At 45.3% G+C, this 13,739-nt stretch overlaps 1 pseudogene; it reads left to right on the forward strand.

Moving 5' to 3' along the window:
• The first annotated feature begins 2,060 nt into the window (after positions 1-2,060).
• LOC116555031 lies at positions 2,061-12,874 on the forward strand (annotated as a pseudogene).
• The last annotated feature ends 865 nt before the right edge of the window (positions 12,875-13,739 follow it).

Genomic DNA, 13,739 nt, shown 5'->3' on the forward strand with positions numbered 1-13,739 from the left:
ACACTTCTGAGCAGGTTGTGATTCTGTAATCGTTTTTTCTGAAGGGCATGAAGCATCAAGAAACTATTGGTCTGGGCTGGGTGCAATGGCTCACACCTATTATCCCAGCACTTTGGGAGGCCAAGGTGGGAGGATAGCTGAAGCCCAGGATTTCAAGAGCAGCCTGGGCAACATAGGGAGACCCCATCTCCCCAAAAAAATTAGCCAGGAGTGGTGGTACACACCCATAGTCCCAGCTACTCAGGAGGCCGAGGGGAAGGATTGCTTGAGCCCAGGAGGTTGAGACCAGCCTGGGCAATATGGTGAGATCCCATCATCTCTACCAAAAAAAAAAAAAAGAAAGAAAAAGAAACCAATGGTCTGCTTTTCAAGAAGTGACATATCACATTTCCCTGCAGTCCTCACCTCTGGAGAGTTAATAGGAGTGGAGGAATGAGCTCACACAGAGGAACCATGATGATAGTAAGACATATAAAAAGAACAGTTAAAATGATCAGGAACATCAAACCTTAAGAAACCCCAAGCATAATTCATTAGACTCTGAAGGATCTGATGAGCTCACCTGATCCATCCTGGATGAATAAGAGCAATTTGCCCTTTTCTTTCAACTACCAAGAGATAAAGATCCACACCAGCCCTTGTTTTCTCATTGCCCCCTCTCAGGTGTCAAAAAGTGTTTCTCTAAGTCTTATCAAAACCTCTTCTATTAGTTGATTTTTCAAACCTCTCTGCTAAGTCTGATATAATGATGGCTGTTCCCTGAATATCAGGACCTTTTACCTGGAAATAACTTTCTCATTTTTAATGCTTCTACATCTCAATATAATTATCCAATTTGTGGCCAGGTACAGTGGCGCACGCCTGTAATCCCAGCCCTTTGGGAGGCCAAGTCTGGTGGATCACCGGAGGTCAGGAGTTCAAGACCAGCCTGACCAACATGGAGAAACTCCGTCTGTACCAAAAACACAAAATTAGTCAGGCGTGATGGCACATGCCTGTAATCCCAGCTACTCAGGAGGCTGAGACAGGAGAATCACTTTAACATGGTAGCTGGAGGTTGTGGTGAGCCAAGATCATACAATTGTACTTTAGCCTGGGCAACAAGAGCAAAACTCTGTCTCAAAAAAAAAAAAAAAAGATCCAATTTGTAAATTGCCTGGCTGTTTCTCCTCATTTGTCTTTCTTGCTTGCTCTTTGTATTTTTTCCCCTCTTTCTCTCCTTTATCATTTTTATTGTTATTTTTATTTTTGAGACAGAGTCTCACTTTGTTGCTGAGGCTGGAGTGCAGTGGCATGATCTCGGCTCACTGCAACCTCCGCCTCCAGAATTCAAGTGATTCTCCTGCCTCAGTCTCCTGAGTAGCTGGGACTACAGGCACCCACCACCGCGCCCAGCTAAGTTTTGTATTTTTAGTAGAGACTAGGTTTCACCATGTTGGCCAGGCTGGTCTCAAACTCCTGACCTCAAGTGATACACCCACCTCAGCTTCCCAAAGTGCTAGGACTACAGGCGTGAGCCACCATGCCGGCCTCTCTCCTTTATCAGATTGGAGAGAAGAGTAAAATAAAATTCGCATTGGCCACTTTTTTCTTGGCCAGACCAATAGTAGAAATGTATTCAAATTCTGCCTTTCTGGTCGGGTACAGTGGCTCACGCCTGTAATCCTAGCTCTTTGGATGGATGAGGCAAGTGGATTGTATGAGCTCAGGAGTTCAAGATCAGCCTGGGCAACATGGCAAAACCCCATCTCTACTAAAAAATATGAAAATTAGCTGGATGTGGTGGCACAAGCCTGTAATCCCAGCTCCTCGGGAGGCTGATGAAGTAGAGTCTCTTGAACCTGGGAGGCCAAGGTTGCAGTGAGTTGAGATGGCACCACTACCCTCCAGCCTGGATGATAGAGTAAGACTCCATCTCAAAAAAAAAAAAAAAAAAATCTGCCTTTCTAATATTGAGGTGATAGCTATCAGCACAAATCCATACCTCTCTCACTTATTTGTAACATAGGCCTTGGGTAGTTTTTTTTTAAAAAAACAAGAACAACAATAAAATACAAACCATGGTAGCACATTCAATCCTGTTGCTGGTGAAAGTGATGGCTTTTATAGATGCCTCAGAAGAAACTATACATATTCCCAAAAGAGTTGCTGTCATTTATGCCTCTTTCAAGGTTAAACTTGGCTATGTGCAATGTTTTGTTTGCAAGTTTTTGATTGTGAGTAATGGAAATGTCCTATGGCAGAAGGAAGGAGGAAGGAAGGAAGGGAGGGAGGGAGGGAGGAAGAGAGAGAAGAAGGGACGGAGGAGGGCATAAGGGAGGAAGGAAGGGAAGGGAAGAAGGAAGTTAATGAAAGGATGTTGAGGCCGGGCGCAGTGGCTCAAGCCTGTAATCCCAGCACTGTGGGAGGCCGAGGCGGGTGGATCATGAGGTCAAGAGATCAAGACCATCCTGGTCAACATGGTGAAACCCTGTCTCTACTAAAAATACAAAAAGTTAGCTGGGCATGGTGGCGCGTGCCTGTAATCCCAGCGACTCAGGAGGCTAGGGCAGGAGAATTGCCTGAACCCGGGAGGCGGAGGTTGCGGTGAGCCAAGATCGCGCCATTTGCACTCTAGCCTGGGAAACAAGAGCAAAACTCCATCTCAAAAAAAAAAAAAAAAAAAGAAAGAAAGAAAGGATGTTGGAGGTATTTTATGGAAGCAAAGGAAGAGCTGGACAACTAAACCTTCTTAGAAAAGGAAGAAACCAGGACAGGCACGGTAGCTCACACTTGTAATCCTAGCATTTGGGGAGGCTGAGGTGGACAGATCACCTGAGGTCAGGAGTTTGAGAACAGCCTGGCCAACATGGTGAAACCCTGTCTCCACTAAAAATACAAAAATTAGCCCGGTGTGGTGGTGGGTGCCTATAATCCCAGCTTGGAAGGCTGAGGCAGGAGAATCACTGGAACCCGGGAGGCAGAGGCTGCAGTGAGCCAAGATTGCACCACTGCACTCCAGCCTGGGCAACAGAGCCAGACTCGGTCTCAAAAAAAAAAAAAAAAAAAAAAAAAAAAAAAGAAACAAAGGAAGAAAAGAAAAGAAAAGAAAAAAAAGAAGAGAAAGAAACCCGGGTAAGTTTTGAGAATTCAATAGCAACTCATGTTCTTTTCTCCAAAGCACTGACATTAACATCACTGTTTTCCAGGACTCCCGGTCAGATTGACTTTCAACGAACGGCAAATAATTTTTCAGATAAATAATGAATATAATCAGATGGGACATACTTATACTAAAAAATGACTTGTTGTTCATCTGAAAGTCAAAGTCAACTAGGTGTCAGTCTTATATATTTATTTGCCAATTCTGCAACCTATCCAGTTTGAATCACCTACTCGTTTTGCCTTCCTTTCAGTAGAAGTACCCCCTTCCCCAGGAATTTTAGCCCAGCTAGAAATTACATTCTATTTTGTTGTTGCTGTTGTTGTTGAGAGTCTCACTCAATGGCACGATCTCCACTCAGTCTACCTCCCAGGTTCATGCAATTGTCCTGCCTTAGCTTCCCAAGTAGCTGGGACTATAAGTGCCTGCCACCATGCCCAGCTAATCTTTGTATTTTTAGTAGCGACAGGATTTCACCACATTGGCCAGGTTGGTCTCAAACTCCTGACCTGAAGTGATCCACCCGCCTCGGCCTCCCAAAGTGCTGGAATTACAAGCATGAGCTACCATGTCCAGCCTAGAAATTACATTTCCCTGCCTACCTTGTGCCAGGAGTCCTATGACTAGATTCTTGGCAACAGAATGTGAGTGAAGTAAAGGGTGCCACTTCAGCAGCATGCCCTCCCAGTTCCTCTTTCCCTGCTTCACAGGCTCAAATACTGTTTCAGTGCTGGTGCGCCAGCTTGTACTATGCCTATGCCAGGGAATGGCAGAGCAACAACACAAAAAGAACCTGGGTCGCCATTCAGCTTCATGAAGCATAATGGCTGTCTTAGTCTGTTTTCTGTTGCTTATAACATAATGCCTAAAACTGGGTCATTTGTAAAGGGAAGGGACTGGATACAGTGGTCCATGCCTGTCATCCCAGCACTTTGGGAGGCTGAAGGGGGAGGATTCCTTGAGCCCAGGAGTTTGAAACCAACCTGGACAACATAGTGAGACCCCATCTCTACAAAAACTGAAAAAACTCAGCTGGGCATGCTTGTGTGTGCCTATAGTCCCAGCTCCTTGGGAGACTGAGGCAGGAGGATTGCTTGAGTCCAGGCGTTTGAGGCTGCAGTGAGCTGTGATTGTGCCACTGCACTCCAGCCTGAGCAAAAGAGAAAGTCCCTGTCTCAAAAAAAAAAGAAGGAGGAGGAAGAGGAAAAGAATAAGAAGAAGGAGGGGGGAGGGAGGGGGAGGAGGAGGGGGTGGATTTTATGAGGCCAGGCACAGTTGCTCACACCTGTAATCCCAGCACTTTGGGGGACCAAGGTGGGCGGATCACTTGAGGTCAGGATTTCGAGACAGCCTGGCCAACATGGTAAAACCCCCATCTCTACTAAAAATAAAACAAAACAAAAAATTAGCTAGGTGTGGTGGCAGGTGCCTATAATCCCAGCTACTTGGGAGTCTGAGGTACGAGAATTGCTTGAACCTGGGAGGCAGAGGTTGCAGTGAGCAGAGATCGTCCCACTACACTCCAGCCTGGATGACAGACTGAAACTCCATCTCAAAATATAATAATAATAAAATAAATAAAGTCATCAGTTCCATTCCCATGATAACCCGTTAACCCATTAATTTATCAGTCCATGAAAGGATTAATCTGACCTAAGAATCTCTTAAAGATCTCACCTCTCAATACTGCCACATTGAGGATTTAATTTTGACGTGAGTTTTGAAGAGAACAAATATTCAAACCATAAAAGCTGCCTAATCTCCTTGAACCATCCCCTATCTATGGACTAGCACATATAAAAGAAGGAAATTTCTAACTTGTTTAAGCCCCTGTATTTTGAAGTGTTTGTTACAGTAGCTTATCTATAAAATAATAGAGCTGGGATTGCTGTGTTGGACCTGAAGGACCTTATGTTTCCTGCCCAGGATGTAGTCATTTGGAAACCCAGCAGGATTCAGGTTTGATACACGGAGGGAGGCTGAATTGCACACTTTTACCTGAATTCCCATGAGGCCTGGCAGCCTTTTGAAATCTCTGCCTTCCTTATTTCCATTAATATCCTTACAGTAATAGGAGACCATCTGTTTCTTGGCACCAAAAACTCCTAAAACAAACTCTCCCCTTATATTCTGCACTTCTCATTTAGATGCATCTTTTCTGTCTTCTCTGCTAAACAGTGAGCTCCAGCCAGGCAAGGTGGCTCACGCCTGTAATCCCAGCACTTTGGGAGGCTGAGGCAGGTGGATCATCTGAGGTCAGGAGTTCGAGACCAGCCTGACCAACATGGAGAAACCCCGTATCTACTAATAATACAAAAATTAGCCAGGCGTGGTGGCACATGCCTGTAATGCCAGTTACTCCGGAGGCTGAGGCACAAGAATCGCTTGAACCTGGGAGGCAGAGGTTGCGGTGAGCCGAGGTTGCGGTGAGCTGAGATTGCATGATTGCACTCCAGCCTGGGCAACAAGAGCGAAACTCCATCTCAAAACAAACCAACAAACAAACAAACATGGTTGCAGTGAGCCATGATTGCGCTACTGCACTCCAGCCTGGGTAACAGAGCAAGACTGTGTCTCAAAAAGTTAATAATAAGGCCAGGCACGGTGGCTCACGCCTATAATCCCAGGAATTTGGGAGCTCGAGGTGGGCAGATCACGATGTCAAAAGATTGAGACCATCCTGGCCAACATGGTGAAACCCTGTCTCTACTAAAAGTACAAACATTAACTGGGTGTGGTGGTGCATGCCTGTAGTTCCAGCTACTAGGGAGGCTGAGGCAGAAGAAGCGCTTGAATTCTGGAGGCGGAGGTTGCAGTGAGCCAAGATCATGCCACTGCACTTCAGCCTGGGTGACAGAGCAAGACTCCGTCTCAAAAAAAAAAAAAAAAAAAAAAAAAAAAGAAAGGCCGGCTACTGTGGCTCACACCTGTAATGCCCCCACTTTGGGAGGCCAAGATGGGTGGATCACGAGGTCAACAGATCGAGCCTATCCTGGCCAACACGGTAAAACCCCATCTCTACCAAAAATACAAAAATCAGCTGGGTGTGGTGGCACACGCATGTAATCCCAGCTACTCCAGAGGCTGAGGCAGGAGAATCCCAGCTAACCCAGGAGGCAAAGGTTGCAGTGAGCTGAGATCACGCCACTGCACTCCAGGCTGTCAACAGAGCAAGAGTTGGTCTCAGGAAAAAAGTAATAATAATAACTAGTTGTATCTTATAGGAGAGAAGGCTTCATGGAACTTCTCTCTCCAGGCTCTGAATTCCTACTATCTTGACTTCCTCTGCATCACTGTCACATATGACTGAGCCACCTAGAGGCATACCTCAACAGAAGTGTTAGGTCACAGGGGTATGTCTTTAGGACCTTCTTTTTAGTGGTCTCTACAATCTTATAACCCTCTTTCTAAACATCTAGAGGCCTAATACTACAGAACTTTCCTTTATCATACTCAAATAATTATTTCTCTGGGACCTACTTTGCTAGCCTGATTAGAAAACAGAGCCTGAGGCAAGATAAAAGTGCTAACACTTTATTCAGGAGTTAAAAGCCTATGGAGGTGAGAATAAGGAAGGAAAGAGGAAAGAGGTGAGATGAAATACAAATCAATGTGATGTGTTGGCCAGGCACGGTGGCTCATGCCTGTAGCCCTAGCATTTTGGGAGATCAAAGCAGCTGGATCACCTGAGGTCAGGAGTTCAAGACCAGCCTGACTCCATCTCAAAAAAAAAAAAAAAAAGATTATAGTTCCCCTAACTGCTCTACAGGTTATAACTTCAACTTGGCGAAATGTTAAGTTTTCCCTTTAAGATATTCTTTCAGGTCCTACATACCAGTGAAATTACTGACATCAGCTATACTGAAGGACCCCATTGGAGCTGAATCACAAAAGAATGCAGTTTCCATGTCCTGATTATTTCATCCCCCTTACCCTGATCCACGACCCCAATGTTCGTGATCCCCTTAAAAACCCCAGCCCAGAACTCCTTGAGGAGACGGATTTGAGTGTCTCCTTTCATCCCCTCCCTTGGCTGCCCTGCAACCATTAAACTCTTTCTCTGCTGCAAGCCCTGCTGTCTCAGTGTAACTGGTAGTTACTGTACATTAGGCACATGAGCCTGTTGGTCGTATAATATTGCCATGCAGGCCACTGATCCCAATCCTCCACAGCAGGTTACTCACCAGCCTTGCTTCCTTGGTGCACAGTCTTTTCCAGAGAAACCACGAGGAGGAGTCGCAACAAGGAACAGGTCCTCAAAAGGGAGAAAGGAGAAGAAATGTATCTGCTTAGCTGTCTCCCATCTTCCATTTCTCAGTGGCCAAGATCCCTGGGGAAACTAACTCCCCTGTACTCCTTAGTTGTGTAACCTAGCACCTTGCTGCCATCCAGACTGGCAAATTCCAATGGCATGGCATTACAAATCCGGAAGTAGAGAGGCAATTCAGTGTGGGTAGGGTACTGACCAGTAGAGAAGGAAGAAGATAATCAAAGGAATCTGCGAAGATTTCTTTCTTTATTTCTTTCTTTCTTTTCTTTCCTTCTTTCTCCCTCTCTCTCTCTCTTTCTTTCTTTCTTTCTTTCTTTCTTTCTTTCTCTCTTTCTTCTTTTCTTTCTTTTGAGGGGATCTCACTCTGTCACCCAGGCTGGAGTGCAATGGCACTATCTCAGCTCACTGCAACTTCCACCTCCGGGGTTCAAGCAATTCTCCTGCCTCAGCCTCCCGAGGAGCTGGGATTACAGCTGTGTGCAACCATGCCTGGCTAATTTTCTTTTTGTATTTTTGGTAGAGACGGGGTTTCACCATATTGGTCAGGCTGGTCTTGAACTCCTGACCTCATAATCTGCCCACCTCAGACTCCCAAAGTGCTGAGATTACAGGTGTGAGCCACCGCACCCAGCTGGGAAGATTTATTTCAATGCAATCCTACTGCACCACACAGGTCCACTCATACCTTTCCATTTTGCGCTGCCATTGCATCTGTAAAAACAAAGTTGCCCTCACTCTTTACCATTGAGGGGAGGGACAAGTCCAATCAGTTATAGAGCCTATCTATCTCCCAACAAACTCCAGGAAGGCCGAGGCAAGAGGGCTAGTGAAACAAGTTCCAGTCTCTGGTAGACAGAATCATGCTCTCTTCACCTCCAAAGATATCCATATCCTAATCCTTGAAACCTGTGAATATGTTACCTTACATGGCAAAAGGGGTTTTGCATATATGATTAAGGTTACAAACTTTGAGAAGGGGAGAATATTCTGAATTATGTAGGTGGGCCCAATCTAATCACATTAGTCCCTAAAATCAGAGAACCTTTGCCAGCTGTAGTCAGAGACAGACATGACAACAGAAGAAGGGCCAGAGTGATGCTTCATTGCTGGCTTTGCAGATGGAGAAGGGGCCACTAGCCAAGGAATGGGGGAAGACTTTAGAAGCTGGAAAAGGCAAGGAAACAGATTCTCCTCTAGAACATTCAGAAAGAAATACAGCCCTGATGACACCTTGATTTTAGTCCAGTGAAATCTATGTTGGACTTCCGGACTACAGAACTAGAAGAAAATTAATGTGCATTGTTTTAAGCCAGTAAGTTCATGGTAATTTGTTACAGCACCAAGAGGAAACTTGTAGATACTGTATCTACAAGTAGATAAACAAGTAGATACACAGTCTCTACTGCCAAAGCTAGTTCTAGGGCCACAGTTGTAACCACTCAATGGGTTCATTTTACCCTCTTCCCAAATATAGCCAATTTATCAATACAGGAGAATTGCAGTAGAGAAAGAGTTTAATTCACGCAGAGCTAGCCAAATGGGAGACTACAGTTTATTACTCATATGAACCTCTCTAACGATTTGGAGGTTAAGGTTTTTCAAGGATAGTTTGGTTGGCCAGGGAATGGGTGCTACTGATTGGTTGGGGATGCAATCATAGGGGTATGGTCCTTATGCATACTGAGTCCCCTTCTGGGTGGGGGCCACAGGACCGGTTGGTGGGTCTGGGTGGAACCACTGGTTGTCAGAAATGCAAAAACCTGAAAAGACATCTCAAAAATCCAATCTTAGGTTCTACCTTAGTGGTGTTATCTGCAGGAATCATTGGGGAAGTGGCAAATCTTGTGACCTCTGGAATAATGGCCACCAGTCATTTACAACTAGATCCTAGCAGAATTCAGGCTCCCCTCATGCTCCTATTCTAGTGTTCTTTCATTAGCTTTACAAAGTAGTTTAATTTGGGAGAAGGGAAATTGCTATTTAAATGATAAACTAAATGTCTCCCAAAGTTAGCTTGACCCAAGCCCAGTAATGATTAAGGGTAGTTCGGAGGTAAAAGGCAAGATGGGGGTTGGTTAGATCAGATCTCTTTCACTGTCACAATTTTCTCATTGCTATAATTTTGCAAAAGTATTTTATAATTGAAGTTGATCATCTCTCTCTTCCACAACCTAACTGGGGTTACCCAGACATTCATCCCCAAGGAGTATAGGTGTTTAGGAACTCTTGCCAGGTCACAGTTGTTGTAACTGCCCATTAACAGTCATCCCAAGCACGAAAGCATCAAAGGATACACTAGTGAGTCCTCTGGGTTCCAGACATTTTGACTCCTGCCCCTGTTGAGAAGCAGCTACCCTAATCCCCCAGAACAATCAGAAATGATTATCCCAGGCAGTTCAGAAACTCCCTTCTCTGCTTGTCACTTCAATAATACAAGGAACCCAAACAAAGTAGTATAAAGTCACAGCATCCAATTCAGTGGAATGCTTACTGTGTCCCCAGGCCTAAGAGTTCTTCCAGAAATTAGAACTCTTATCCTACAGAGCCCAAAGTTACAGGGATGAGAAGCACAAAATCTGCAAGTGGGTAACTAGGTGCAATTGTGAGAAAGGCCAGCCCCGGTTTCCCAACCCCAATGTACTAACTAGAGAAGCATAGTACAGTATATCACTTGTTAGCTCAAGGAATAAGCTGCATCCTTCAAGACAGCACCCATAACTGGGTGCATTGGCTCACACCTGTAATCCCAGCATGTTGGGAGGCTGAGGCGGGCAGATCACTTGAAGCCAGGAGTTTGAGACCAGTTTGGCCAATATGGCGAAATGCCGTCCTACTGAAAATACCAAAATTAGCTGGGCGTTGTGGCACATGACTGTAATCCCAGCTACTCAGTGAGTTGAGGCATGAGAATCGTTTGAACCCGGGAGGCAGAGGTTGCAGTAAGCCAAGATTACACCACTGCGCTCCAGCCTGGGAAATTAAGTGAGACTTTGTCTCAAAAAAAAAAAAAACCAAAACCCAAAAATGAAAAAAAAAAAAAAATGGGGAAAAAAAAAAAAAGATACAACCTATCCTGCAAGGTATACTTTTCTAGCACATTAACTGGGCCTTCAACAGGTGTTATTAAGTGTAGATTTTATGATGCAGGTATGGTGAGGCCAATACAGGAGGCAACTGACATTGAAAAGATAGTGTGTGTCGCACTCACTGTGCCCAAAAGGAGGGGGCACACCAGACCATGCCTGGCCACATAGGGGAAACACCAGTGTGCGAGGCATCTGAACCAGAGTGACTCAATCTTTTTTTTTTTTTTTTTTTTGAGGTAAAGTCTCACTCTGTTGCCCAGACTGAAGGGCAATAGCATGATCTCGGCTCACTGCAAAATCTGCCTCCCGGGTTCAAGCTATTCTCCTGCCTCAGCCTCCCAAGTAGCTGGGACTACAGGCATGTGCCACCACGCCCAGCCAATTTTTGTATTTTTAGTAGACATGGGGTTTCACCATGTTGGCCGGGCTGGTCTTGAACTCCTAACCTCAAGTGATTCACCCACCTCAGCCTCCGAAAGTGCTGGGATTACAGGTGTGAGCCATTGTACCCAGTTATGGGTGCTATAGCGACTCAATCTTGAATAGGGGCTGGCTGAAATAAGGCTGAGACCTGCTGGGCTGCATTCCCAGGAGGTCAGACATTCTTAGTCACAGGATGAGATAGGAATTTGGCAGGACTGGTATCACAAGATGCAGGTCACAAAGACCCCACTGATAAAACAGGATACGGTAAAGAAGTCGGCCAAAACCCACCAAAATTAAGATAATGATGAAAGTGACCTCTGGTCCTCCTCACTGCTCATTATACACGAATCATTACAATGCATTAGCATGCTAAAAGACACTCCCACCAGCGCCATGACAATTTACAAATGCCATGGCAACATCCAGAGTTACCCAATATGGTCTAAAAAGGGGAGGAATCCTCAGTTCTGGGAATTGCCTGCCCCTTTCCTGAAAAACCCATGAATAATCCACTCCTTATTTAGTGTATGGTCAAGAAATAACTATAAAACTAGCCAACCAGCAGCCCTTGTGGCTGCTCTGTTATGGAGTAGCCATTCTTTTGTTTCTTCATTTCTCTAATAAACTTGCATTCACTTTATGCTGTGGACTTGCTCTGAACTCTTTCCTGCACAAGGTCCAAGAACCCTTTCTTGGGGTCTGAATCAGGACTACTTTCTGGTAATGCCAGGGCTGGTCAGGAAGCAGAGGGGGATGAGGGGAAATGTGGGCAAGAGCCTATATTGTGGTTTTCACAGGGACAGCTGAGGCAGGGAAAACAGGTTTAGGATTAGTCCAGTTGAATAATTTCAGCAGGCTCTGGGACGTAGGAGCTATCTCTAGTTGTATGGTACCTGGCCCTGGGGTGATTCGCACAGGGAACAGTGGCCCAGAGGATGAGAACAGTAGAGAAAGTTGGGGAAGGGAGCTATGAGCTCTGATTGGTTAGTATGCACAGGAAGGCTCACAAGAGAGCCATTTACTCTCTCTGGGAATTGGCTAGCCCTGGAAGGGGCAGGCTCTCCTAGGTCAGCAAGGCCCCAGATATCAAAATATGAGAAACAGATCCATATACCTTAGTGAGGCACCAGTGCAGCCCGAAGTCTCTGCCAGCCACTGATTTCCGAAGAAGAGGGGGGATGAGATGGAGGAGATGTGGGACTGGTGAGGCTAGTCCCCCAATATGCAGAGAATGGTGCCTCTGCCCTTTTTTTTTTTTTTTTTTTTTTTTAAAGATGGAGTCTCGCTCTATCACCCGGGCTAGAGTGCAGTGGTGCAATCTCAGCTCACTGCAAACTCTGCCTCCTGGATTCAAATGATTCTGCTGCCTTAGTCTCCTGAGTAGCTGGGACTACAGGCGTGTGCCACCACACCCAGCTAATTTTTGTATTTTTAGTAGAGACAGGGCTTCACCACATTGGCCAGACTGGTCTAGAACTCCTGCCCTCAAATGATCTGCTTTCCTCAGCCTCTCAAGGTGCTGGGATTACAGGCATGAGCCACTGTGCCTAGTGTGGGAAAAGGACTTCTAAAAGGCGAATATATTTGGAAGGCTGTGGTCCCAAGGTCATTTTTGCTGGCTATAAGCAGGGGCTCCAGAACCAAAGGGAGCATACAGCTCTCCTTAAAATTGGAGGTGTTTATGCCCAAGATGAAACTGAACCCTGTTTCGGCAAGAGATGTGCTTATTTATACAAAGCAAAGAATAACACAGTGACTCCTGGTGGCAAATTGAACCAAACCAGAGTAATCTGGGGAAAGGTAACTCACATCTATGGAAACAGTGGCATGGCTTGTGCTAAATTCCAAAGCAATCTTCCTGCTAAGGCCACTGGACACAGAATCCGCGTGATGCTGTCCACTTCAAATATTTACACTAATGAAAACTAAATAAGTAAAAGTGGATTTGTGCACTTGTAAAAAGAAAATCGGAAACATACAGTTAATACAACAGGCCATCCTATTATTCTATCAGACCAGTGACTTCTGGGCAATAGGTACATGGTAAGACCAATGAAGCCCATGGCCATAGGCCCATTATCACATCACACCACACTTTCTTTGCTGTAAAAGGGGTCTCTTGGTTCCCAAGATTGTGTGTGATAGTGATATGGTTTGGCCATGTTCCCACCCAAATCTCACCTTGAATTGTAATAATCCCAAGTGTTAAGGGCAGGGGCAGGTGGAAATAATTGAATCATGGGGGCAGTTTCCCCCACACTGTTCTCATGGTAGTAAGTCTCATGAGATATGATGGTTTTTTGGGGGTTTTTTGTTGTTTTTTTGAAGGTTATTTTGAGACAGAGTCTTGCTCTGTCACCCAGTCTGAAGTGCAGTGATGATATCTCAGCTCACTGCAACCTCTGCCTCCTGGGTTCAAGCAATTCTCCTGCCTCAGCCTCCCAAGTAGCTGGGACTACAGGTGCCTGTCACCATGCCCGGCTAATTTTTGTATTTTTAGTGGAGATGGGGTTTCACCATGTTGAACAGGCTGATCTAGAATTCCTGCCCTCAAATGGTCCGCCCACCTCAGCCTCCCAAAGATCTGTGATTACAGGCATGAACCACTGTGCCCAGCTAAACTGATGGTTTTATAAATGGGAGTTCCCCTGCACAAGCTCTCTGTTGCCTGCCACCATGTAAGACGTGACTTTGCTCCTCCTTTGCCTTCAACCATGATTGTGAGGCCTTCCCAACCATGGAACTGTGAGTCAATTAAACCTCTTTCCTTTATAAATTACTCAATCTTGGATATGTTTTTAATAGCAATGTAAGA

Source organism: Sapajus apella, unplaced genomic scaffold (genome assembly GCF_009761245.1).
Source record: "Sapajus apella isolate SASKATOON/1434 unplaced genomic scaffold, GSC_monkey_1.0 scaffold2, whole genome shotgun sequence".
In the NCBI taxonomy this organism is placed as follows: domain Eukaryota; kingdom Metazoa; phylum Chordata; class Mammalia; order Primates; family Cebidae; genus Sapajus; species Sapajus apella.